The sequence below is a fragment of the Chiloscyllium plagiosum genome, chromosome 9, assembly GCF_004010195.1.
Source record: "Chiloscyllium plagiosum isolate BGI_BamShark_2017 chromosome 9, ASM401019v2, whole genome shotgun sequence".
In the NCBI taxonomy this organism is placed as follows: domain Eukaryota; kingdom Metazoa; phylum Chordata; class Chondrichthyes; order Orectolobiformes; family Hemiscylliidae; genus Chiloscyllium; species Chiloscyllium plagiosum.
In genome coordinates this window covers 37,391,180-37,402,531 of record NC_057718.1, presented here as the reverse complement: position 1 = coordinate 37,402,531, position 11,352 = coordinate 37,391,180, and the positions used below count along the sequence as shown (strand labels likewise).

The following is an 11,352-nucleotide window of genomic DNA, read 5'->3' as shown; positions in this document are numbered from 1 at the left end:
TCTTCTTGCTCTCTGAGATGGAAAGAACTTAGTAACTGCTATCTTTAATTAGATTTCCCCAGCTCCTTTCCTTTTTTAAAAAAGCTTAACTTAATCAAACTTAGATCAACATCACCATTTCAGTGATTATCCCTTCTCTCCATCAATGATAATTCTATTTACCAGTTCCAAAATCCTTTGTCACTCACTGGTTCCTCTCTGAATGCTGGCCAGCAAATTAAATCAGGAACAAGGAAAAAAGTCTGTTAAGGAAATTTAAAAGCAATTATTATAGCTTTGAGATAAAGCAGGTCCCTGTGATTGAATGACTGGCTGTACAAAAGGTGAAACATTAAACTGGTGTGAGCAGCTCTGCTGACGAATTTGTTTAGATAACGCCTGAATAGATGAAATCTCTGAATTTAAGCTTATAATGATGGTCTCCTTTTTTGTCGAGAGAGGTAATATATCTTTCCAAAGCTTTACAGTTTCTATTCCAAAATAGATGCCGTGTGTAATTCCAGTTGCTTTGGGTCAAATATGTCAAGTTCAATCAAAGCTCAGCCAGCAACAGATGGTTTGAATAAAAGAGCAGTTTCTTTTTTTTTTACCCTGAGCCATTTTTGGCTTCTCAAGCTAAAGACCACTAAAAACAACAATTCCAGGTCATTTGTCAGGGCATGACCAGAAGACTTGGCTTCAGTCTTTTGAGCAATCTATTTAATGTTTTTAACAGAAATGTTGATGCAAACAATCATTACAATTCATGTTTTTAGTTTAGTGAGATATAGATAACATTTGACAATAAATGTTCACTATAGCCATCAATTCTGTGACAGTTTTAAAGATATTGACTTACTTGTGCATGGTGCCATGTAATCTATTTCTGACAGTTTGTATCACGAGCTTCTCAATGCATGTTTGCAATAACTTATGAACTATTATTTCAGTTTTTTTTATCCCAAGGCTGACACTGCAATCCAGGAATTGCAAGTGTAATTTTTCTATGCCTATTAACACCAGCATGGTTAGTGATTTATTTTATCACTCAGGGCATAACCCTGGTTAATAACAATATTGACTGTTACATGCTGCCCTATCAGATTCAAAAGTCTCGACCTGTTTTAACAAATACACAATTAGTATTGGCATTGCACACTTAGAGTCATAGAGACGTGAGACCCTTCAGTCCAACTTGTCCATGCCGATCAGATATTTCAACCCAATCTGGTCCCACGTGCTAGCACCAGACCTGTATCCCTTCAAACCCTTCCTATTCATATACCCATCCAGATGCCTTTTAAATGTTGCAATTGTACTAGCCTCCACCACTTCCTCTGGCACCTCATTCCATACACGTACCACCCTCTGTGTGAAAATGTTGCGCCTTAGGTCTCTTTTATATCGTTCCCCTCTCACACTAAACCTATGCCCTCTAGTTCTGGACTCCCCCATCCCAGGGAAAAGACTTTGTCTATTTATCCTATCCATTCCCCTCATGATTTTATATATCTCTATAAGGTCACCCATCAGCCTCCACGCTCCTGGGAAAACAGTCCCAGTCTATTCAACCTCTCACTATAGCTCTAATCTTCATACCATGGCAACATCCTTGTAAAACTTTTCTGAACCTTTCAAGTTTCACAACATCCTTCTGATAGGAAGGAGACCAGAATTGCATGCAATATTCCAAAAGTGACCTAACCCAATGTCCTGTATAGCCATAAAATGACCTCCCACTCCTATACTCAATACTCTGACCAATAAAGGAAAGCATACCAAATGCGTTCTTCACTATCGTATTTACCTGCAACTCTACATTCAAGGAGCCATGAACCTGCACTCCAAGGTTCCTTTGTTCAGTCCGAAAAACAACCCTCCACCACCACCCTCTGTGTTCTACCATTGAGCCAGTTCTATATCCAAATGGCTAGTTCACCCTGTATTCCTTGAGATCTAGCCTTGCTAACCAGTGTCCCATGGGGAACCTTGTGGAACACCTTACTGAAGTCCATATAGATCACGTCCACCACTCTGCCCTCATCAATCCTCTTTGTTAACATCTTCAAAATACTCAATCAAGTTTGTGAGACATGATTTCCCACAAACAAAGCCATGTTGACTATCTCTAATCAGTCCTTGCATTTCCAAATACATGTAAATCCTGTCCCTCAGGATTCCCTCCGAAAACTTGCCCACCACTGATGTCAGGCTCACTGGTCTATAGTTCCCTGGCTTGTCCTTACCACCTTTCTTAAATAGTGGCACCACATTTAGAAAGGTGACTTGATGAAGAAAAACACCCTTTTGTAAACAAAACTTGAATGTAGCAAACAAAATGTAATAATAAACTTTGTGATGAAGCATGAAAGTGAGATAGAGGCAGTGGAATTTCGGGAGAAAGTCCAGAATAAGTAACGTAGGTAGTTAAAAACATTTCTTCCAGCAATAGGGCACAGTGAGGAGTGGATAGAGTGGCCAAGAGGAATGAAAAATTCTGGTTGGAAGGGTGTTACATTGTGAGAAGAGCTGAAAGAGATTACACATAAGGAGAATATTCCACTCGAGGTAGTTGGGGGGCAAGAGTCAACGCAGGTCAGTCATGACAGAGCTGATAGTGACTAGGTTTTGTGGGATTTGAAACAGGTAGCAATGTTTGGAATTTTAAAAAAGGAAAATCATTCACAGGATGATGGTATCACTGGCTGGCCAACTTTTATTGGGCAGCTAAGAGTCAACCACATAGCTATGGATCTGGAGTCACATGTAAGACCAGATAAGGATAACAGATTTCCTTCCTTAAAGGATATTAGATTAGATTAGATTAGATTAGATTAGATTAGATTAGTTTAGATTAGAATAGATTAGATTACTTACAGTGTGGAAACAGGTCCTTCGGCCCAACAAGTCCACACCGACCCTCCGAAGAGCAACCCACCCAGATCCATTCCCCTACATTTACCCCTTCACCTAACACTACGGGCAGATGGGTTAGCCAGATGGGTTTTTACAACAATCAGCCATTTGACCAGCTCTTTCTTTTAGATTTTTTAAAAATTGAATTCAAATTTCACCATCTGCCATGGTGGAATCCACACCCATACCCCGAGCATCAGCCTGAGGTTCTGGATTGCTAGTTCGGTGACCTTACCATTAGGCTATCACATTCCTCTGAACTGGAGTTTATGAAGGGTCAGGGTGGATAATAGCAGAAGAGAAAATTCAGATCGATGTTTCAAAAAGGCATAGATCAAGGTTTAGCAGCAGATGGACTAGAGTGGGAGAGAAGTGGGCGATGTTACCAAGGATAAAATGAGCAGTCTTTGTGATTCCTCGCATAGACAATTTTACAGTACAATCCAATATTTGTTTTGGTAAACATGACAGTCATCACAGACAAGCAAAAATCCAAGGCAGGAAGTTGCTGAATAGACCTTAGATGTATTTTTTTCTCATTGATGTTAATTCAAGGAAGAAAATGACAATGGCACTAAGCGAATTATCACTTTGTTTATAATACCGCAATGGACTGTTCAAAATCCTGCATAAAAAATAAATTGGGTTACATCATAGAAAACACTCCCAGCAAAGTGGCACTCCCTCAGTGTTACATTGGAGTTTCAGTTTAAGTTGTAAGCTCAAATTGTAACATTGCACTAATGTGTACAGCCTATTGCCACTGGTGAACATATTCTTACTTAGGCCAATTGACTGTGCTCTGTGTATTTAAAAACCTTATTAAGAAGAGCATCACTTAATTCATTTCAACTGTCTTAGAAATACATAATGTAGAAATTAATGCTTCTTTTGTGCACTGCAATGTTAACATCAGCATATTTCTAGAGTTTAAAGTGGGTAGGAGGAATTACAATCAGTTTTACCATCATTTTATTTGGATTGATCAATTTCTGTTTGTTTAGGACATTGTAGCATTGAAGCCACGGGTGCTCAGATGTCTTGTCTCCAAGGATTTTGATTTATTTACCAGTTGAGGTCTGGAAACTACATCATAGATCGATCATATATATCTACACAAAGCTAAGATGAGACATCTTGGAAGCATGATAGGTAGCATCCCTGTCTCTGAGGGAGAAGCTCTGGGTTCAAGTCCCACTCCAGAACCTGATGGTGAAAAGGATGTGTTTGTACAGTGACCACATAGGTTGTGTATCCAGCTGTGAATCTTTCCAGTGGCAGGCAATAAAGAATAGGAGAGATTCCTGGTTAGCGTGTGATGGAAAAAAGTCAGAGTCTCTAGTATCACTATTCATACTTTATTCACAGCATACACATGAAAGTGTAGCCACTGCCGTATGTGCAGTTATCGTATCTTCCAAGAGTATGGGAGCATTACTGGATTCTATGCTCCAGTGTGTAAAGGTAACCTTTTTTCTGATCATATCAGAAGATTATTGCTGAGTAAACAAGAGGTAGGTTATTACATCTCTTCAACTCTATACAGTTTAGAAAATTAAACCTGACATTAGTCCAAGAATGTTGGGATGACCTAATCTTAGGCCTATCACCATGGGATTCCTGGGGTATCGTCTCAGTGGGTGATGCTTATTGCATCCAATCGAGTATAAACCCTCCCAAAGCCACATACACCAGCCACTGCAAACTGGCCTCCTTGGGGCACTGTTTATTGGATGTGAATCAGTTTGATGTCATCAGCATAGGGAATGATCTCTGTCCTGGTTGGGGTAGTTCCGGGACCGAGCCCCTAGTCCTTAAAGATTGCTGTGTTGTGGGTCAGACCTTACTTTGGGCACAAAACTGGAGAAGAAGCTGAAGTGCCCATCACCTGCTTGTGAATTTGATAAAACATCCCTTGTTGCCATGTCTAAATAAAAGTAAAGTAACTTCTTCCTTCGAGATGAATCTTGTTATTCATTCTGACTGTGGAATGCTGCTCAGTGCTTGGTGTATGCATGTTCAGCAAGAGCTCCAGGTTTGTGTAAGGGAGCATTCATTAACTCGAGCTCAGATCTCTTGAAGCCAGCCTCTTATAGGGAGGTGCATTTTGACTGCAGCAGGTGCTGGAAGCAGATGGGGAAAGGTGCCAGAGTAAGAGAAAAACAGAGCAATAGAGGAGAAGCCCAGGGTGAAGGCTCATATTGAAGTTCTTAGCCATGCTAAATGTGACATTAGGGCATGATGTAGACAGGAGGAGGAGAGGTAACCTTTCCCAGTAGACATTAATACAAAGGCACTGAGTGCAGATAACCAAGGAGGTCATTGCCAGGAATTCAGCCCTGAAAATGTAATAGAGTCCCTGAAAAAGTTCAATGACAAGGAGTCAATGCCAAGAATATATCTTCAATTGCCAGCTTCCATCCACGGTATCAGCAAACTCATGCAGCTCAATGCACCACACCCACATTCCTCAGCCATCAGCAATCTTCACTGATCAGAAATATAATATGTCATATGGTCCAGCTCATCCTCATCATTTCTACAAGATTCAGACGGAAATATTACAAGGTTCTTAAACTTACAGCTGTTCTTCTGCACCATTACCCAAACACATTGCAACACACACTCGGATATTTTTCCTCACCTCTTGCAAGAAAAGATAGCACAAAATAGGAGGCAGTATCAAACAAAAACTGGGGAATGGCATATCCTCAAGTCAGCACTTTATTCAGGAAAACGGTGTTATACATTATCGACCTACATTATCGAAACTGCATTGCTGAAGCTATTCAGGATGATAGCATATTCATTTTTATTGCACTTTTTCAAGTTCCACTTCACACTTATTCTACTACTGAGTACAACCCCCCCCCCCCCCCAACCCCACCCAGGGGTGCAGGTCTTTATTCCTTGAAAGTGGAATCACAGGAAGACAAGGTGGTGAGGGAAGTGTTTGGCACGCTGGCCCTTATTTCTTACAGCATTGAATACATGAATTGGGGCATCATGTTACAGCTGTACAGGACATTGTAAAAGGCCACATTTGGAGTACTGTGTATAATTCTGGTTGCCCTGCTTTGGAAGGAAGTTATCAAACTTGAAACGGTACAACAAATATTCACAAAGATGTTACCGGGACTGGAGACTTTAGTTACAGGTAGTTCTCCCGTAACACGTAATTATTAAATGTGATTTAGCTGTCACGTGATTAGTGAATTGCCGCCTTTTTTTAAATAAAATGAACTCCTGATTGCTGTTATGCGATTCCATCCCCAGCACTTACCTGAACAGCAAAACCCAGCCTCAGGATCTTCTGATCTGCAAAATCCAAATTCAACGTGTGTTCAGCTAACACAGGAATGCAATCAGCTGTGCAAGCCTTGAAGCTGGGAATTGTTGTCTACATTTAGAAGGAACTTTATTTCAAACTGGGCGGGGGGGGCAATCTTGAGGAGGACTGAACTTTGACATCAGCATCATGTGGTCAGTCGGATCGTGGACTTTCTGGTGGAGAGCTTCGTGAAAGGTACAGTGCTGTAGTCAATGATTTTAATGTTAAAATGTTAAATTGACTATATTCATTCATTAAAATATTTGATTTAGAGGTTTACTTAGACTGTGCTATCATTTGTGTCAGATTTCTCTCCACACATACTGCCAGATCTGCTGAGTTTTTCCAGCAATTTCTGTTTTTGTTTTTGTTTCTGATTTCCAGCATCCACAATTCTTTTGATTTCTTGTTCACCTCCTTAATCTGATCTTACCAAACGTGTTGAACAAGTTAAATGCCGAGAATACTTGGTGTGGTAATCCAAGCGGGGACCTGATGACTTCAGCTCACTGCTGCTGTGACTAGCCTCTATGTTGCTCAGCACCAAACAGTCTCTTGGGGCGCAGATAACATATTATTTCTGTTTTGATTTTTATTGATATTTTTGGTGTTTCGACCCAACCCTGTTTTTCCCATAGGCCCCATTATTTGTATTGCTCGATTTTCTATAACACCGTGTTGTACAGGAACGCAACTACCGTGTTATAGGAGAACTACATGGAGAGGTTGGATAGGCTGGGACATCTTTCCCTGGAACGTGGCAGGCTGATGGGTGACGTTATAGAGGTTTATAAAATTATGAGGAGCATAGATAGGATGAATAGCAAAGTTCTTTTCTCCAGGGTAGGGGAGTCCAAAACTGAAGGGTTTAGGTTTAAGTGAGAGGGGAAAGAATTAAAAGAGACCTGAGGGATAACGTTTTCACGCAGAAGGTGATGTATAGATGGAACGAGCTTCAGAAGAAGTAGTAGAGTACAATGACAACATTTAGAGGGATATGGGCCAAATGCAGGCAAATGGGACTAGTTCAGTTTAGAAAAGCCGATTGGCATGGGCGAGTTGGGCCAAAGGGTGTTCTTCTGTGCTGTATGACACTATAGGTCTCAGTGGTGTAATCGTGCAATTCCTATTTTCATTTTTGGAGCTCTATTCACATGTGGCTAGATAGCAGAGGCGGCAGGATTCATCTGGGAGTAGCCAGTGACATCAAACTGCCAGCCTCTGATTCCACGTGTTAACTTCATAAAAGCTGGAATGGCAGGCTGGCACACGTTGCAAGTGTCTTCACCACTGCCAAAGTAGTGAGAATTCATCAGCACGATAAGCTGAGTATAGTCACATACTGACTGAATGTTCAGTGAATGGGAATGAACACCTTAGCTTTGAAATGTAGTACCAGCACAGCCATGTTTGTGCAAGCAATTACACCATTCACAGGGAGAGCTCCTAGTTTGACAAATCTCTGCCTCCACTTCTCTCACTTTTCTCGGCATAGACAGAAAGTAACAAACTCCCCTCTCCTGGTATACAGAATCTCAGTGACCTCCTGGATGTTACGATGGTCAGCAAACTGAGATATGTTGGTAACCTCACTGTATCTTGCTCAGAAGGAAGTGCTGGTGTAGACATTGAAGGCCACTGTGGCCTAGATTCCCACTGACAGTTCTGCTCTTTCTCAATTCCAGGACTCCCAGTCTGCCTTGAGGAGATGGCACAGTTTTGTGATCACTTCCATGGTGAATTGTACTGAGGGGGCATCCACTATAAAGTCTGAATGGGGCAAGGCCACTGTCTATGGCCCTCCTGCTGTTGAAAATCAAGATGTTCTACTGTTCTGAAGAAGAGTCACTCGACCTGAAAAATTAACTCTGATTTCTCTCCACAGATACTGAGTTTTTCCAGCAATTTCTGTTTTTGTTTTTGTTTCTGATTTCCAACATCCACAATTCTTCTGATTTCTTGTTCACCTCCTTAATGTGACTTTACCAAAAGTGTTGAACAAGTTAGATGCTGAGAATACTTGATGTGGTAATCTGAGTGGACCTGATGACTTCACCTCGCTGCTGGCTGTGGTTAGCCTCCATGTTGCTCAGCGCCAAACAGTCTCTTGAGACGCAAATGCATGCATGCACGTGTCTGCACACAGACAGACACACATACACACATACATGCACATAGTCACAGACACAGACACTCACAGACACACACAGAGACACCTGCACACACACAGTAACAGACACAGACACTCACAGACACACACAGACACACACACAGGAACGCACAGACACAGAGACACACACAGACATAGAGACAACCACACACACCAGACATCTAGGCAAAAGTGAGGACTGCAGATGCTGGAGATCAGAGTCAAGATTAGAGTGGTGCTGGAAAAGCACAGCAGGTCAGGCAGCATCCAAGGAGCAGGAAAATCGATGTTTTGAGTATCTCTCCAATCCACTTGTTGATCAGTCATGAAGCACAGAGCTGCATTGCATGGGCACCAGCAACTAGCATTGAGAGGCTGCTGCAAGGAGACTTTGTGACACGGGCAGGCACCCAGCTCATGGATTGGACCAGGCTGCATCTCAGGCCAGCTGTCTTTGTGCTTGCTCACACCCTGCCATGCCATGCTGTACCATGCCGTGCCTATTAGCCTTTGACTGGCTGAAACACCACCGTTCTGTCCATACTGTGGTGTTGATGTGCTGTTTTGCATGGACACAGACAGCTGTTTGATTTTCTAGACAATAACGGCCTGTCCAGTCGGTGGGACACCTTGTGTGGCACGCTGAGACGCCAATCAAACACCTACAGAATGTACAGCCAGTCATAGCATATGTCTCACTCAGTCCAGGGGCTTGGCCAGTCATCCTGCTGTGATTCTCACCATCAGGAAATGTGTCCGGCTACAGTCAGGGGAGTGGGCAATGCTCAGTCCAGTAGGGTCAGCAGCAGCATCAGGGAAACCACGTACCATCAGTCTGAGAGCCGCAACACACCAGTCACAGATCTACTCGGTTATACCTAGGAGCTGCTCGTCAAGGTCAGTCAGAAGTCTGCAGTGAATGTAGCCCTGGGGTCTGTCTATCGATTGTGAAGGGGGAATGCAAGGAAGTCTTTCAGCAGATATCCAGTGCGTGGTGGCTCGATGTTCAGGGAATGGTATGAGGTAAGATGGGGATGGAATCGACATGAGAAATGCCGTGGGGACAGGTAAGTAGTTAGTGAAGTGAGTTTGAAGAGAGATGCTGAGAAACCTCAGCTGACCTTTGCAGTGAAAATCCCTTTGAGAACTCAATACAATTCACACTTAGCCGGATCAACATAAGATTCGGTCCATTATAACATTTTATGAAAGTCCTTGTTATCTGGGTATTTTTTAGAGTTTTCTTGTTTAAAATGGTAAGGCAGCACAAAAACCAAAGACTATATGTATGCTCTCTCTCTCTCTCTCTCTCTCTAACTCTATCAATCTTCTAAGTTGAAATACGTAAATAAGATGTTTTTGGTAATTTTTGATGGTGATAAAATACCCATATTCTGTTTCCCAAAAGGAATCATGGATGAATCTGAACTGACACACTGCTGATGTTGAATGAATTAAATGTAGTGGATGATGAATGAGGACAGGCGTTTCCAGTTGGAAATCTGACAGCTATATTACAAAGTGACAAGAACTCTCTCAGGTAAAATATCACATAAACATTATTTGTTCAGCATCCATCAGTCTTACACACACATTATATCCAGTGTCCCTCTACCACCATACACACACACACCCCTTGTCGAAACCCCTCCCTCTTCAGCAGCAGTCAGTGCCACCTCCTCTATCCTGCTTTTGCAGTCCAAAAACAATGTAAGAACTTTTATTCTCTAAAGGAAAACTTTTGTATGATCATTTATTGATCTCTACCCCCCAAGACATTCCAGAATACTCAAATATGTTAACTATACACCATGTGCTTTTTGTTCCCAACTTGCACTTTTCCTTCTGTCCTTCTGTAGAATTGAATTGACCCCACCCCCAGCTGCACCCCACTGTGAGGCTCAGCACCATTCCCTGGCCGAGCCCAGATTCAGGCCAACGTCACACCTACAACACAGCTGCCATCGAGACTTAGGCCTGTCCTGAAGTGGCACTCACTTGACTCAAGTAGGTGACACAACTGCTCCCTTTGGAGCTGTTTGTCCTTGTCCAATTCGCCTCAGAGCTCAGACTGTGCTGTCCGTGCTTTGGACACTTTACCCAAGCACTCTTGTGAGGCAGACGAAGGGACATAGAATTTGGTTTGCAGTTCAACTTGATTTTCTAAACATAATATTCCATATTAAAAATACCATGCAAGCATTTCCCAAACTGCCACAATATTTACTTTCTTTCTAGCTCTATCCATCTGAGAAAAGATATTACCTGCAGCAATTCATATGTTTGAGCTGGGCTGTTGGAATTCCTACTTCTCCGATGAAGAGCTGGCTCTCTTCCACCAAGGTGGGTCTAACAGGTCAAGACAGATGATCTTCTGGGTTTTCTTAGGTTGCCTTCTGCCATGGGTCTTGCTGTGAGTCTTCACTGAGGATGTGGCATCCAGGTGTATGCACTTATCCACACTCACCCCTGACCTTTCAGAATGTTCTGCGACAATTGGCCAATGGAGTCATGAACTGGGTGAACCACATTCCTGATGAAGGGCTTATGTCCTGAAACAACGACTCTCCTGCTCCGTGGTTGTTGCCTGGCCAGCTATGCTTTTCCAGTGTCACATTTTTCGACTGGGTTCGAATCATCCAATGGTGTCATGCCAGCAACCTTTCCTGTTGCCATGCTGGGAGGCATAAAGTGCACATACTTAGGTAGTCAAGATGCCAAAACTTCTAATTGACATTTCTCCAATCCACAACCCTTGGTCTGGTTGTAATTGATTCTTCTTTGATCTCGCTCTGATGGCTGCAGGCTGCTGTTTAATTTATATATTTCCCTCCCCTCCCCTATCAGAGTTCCGAAAAGACCACTCCCTCCGTGACTCCCTCATCAGGTCCACACCCCCCACCGACCCAACCTCCACTCCCGGCACCTTCCCCTGCAACCGCAAGAAATGCAAAACTTGCGCCCACACCTCCCCCCT

The 11,352-nt window shown here is 42.6% G+C and overlaps 1 long non-coding RNA gene across 2 annotated transcripts in view; it reads left to right on the top strand.

The window, feature by feature from the left end:
* Positions 1–6,034: 6,034 nt before the first annotated feature.
* Positions 6,035–11,352, top strand: part of LOC122552783 — a 24,856-nt gene continuing 19,538 nt past the window's right edge. For both annotated transcript variants that reach the window (XR_006312500.1, XR_006312499.1), the window contains exons 1-3: positions 6,035–6,421; positions 9,784–9,915; positions 10,614–10,718. This is a non-coding gene — a long non-coding RNA (uncharacterized LOC122552783). The remainder of the gene's footprint in view (positions 6,422–9,783; positions 9,916–10,613; positions 10,719–11,352) is intronic.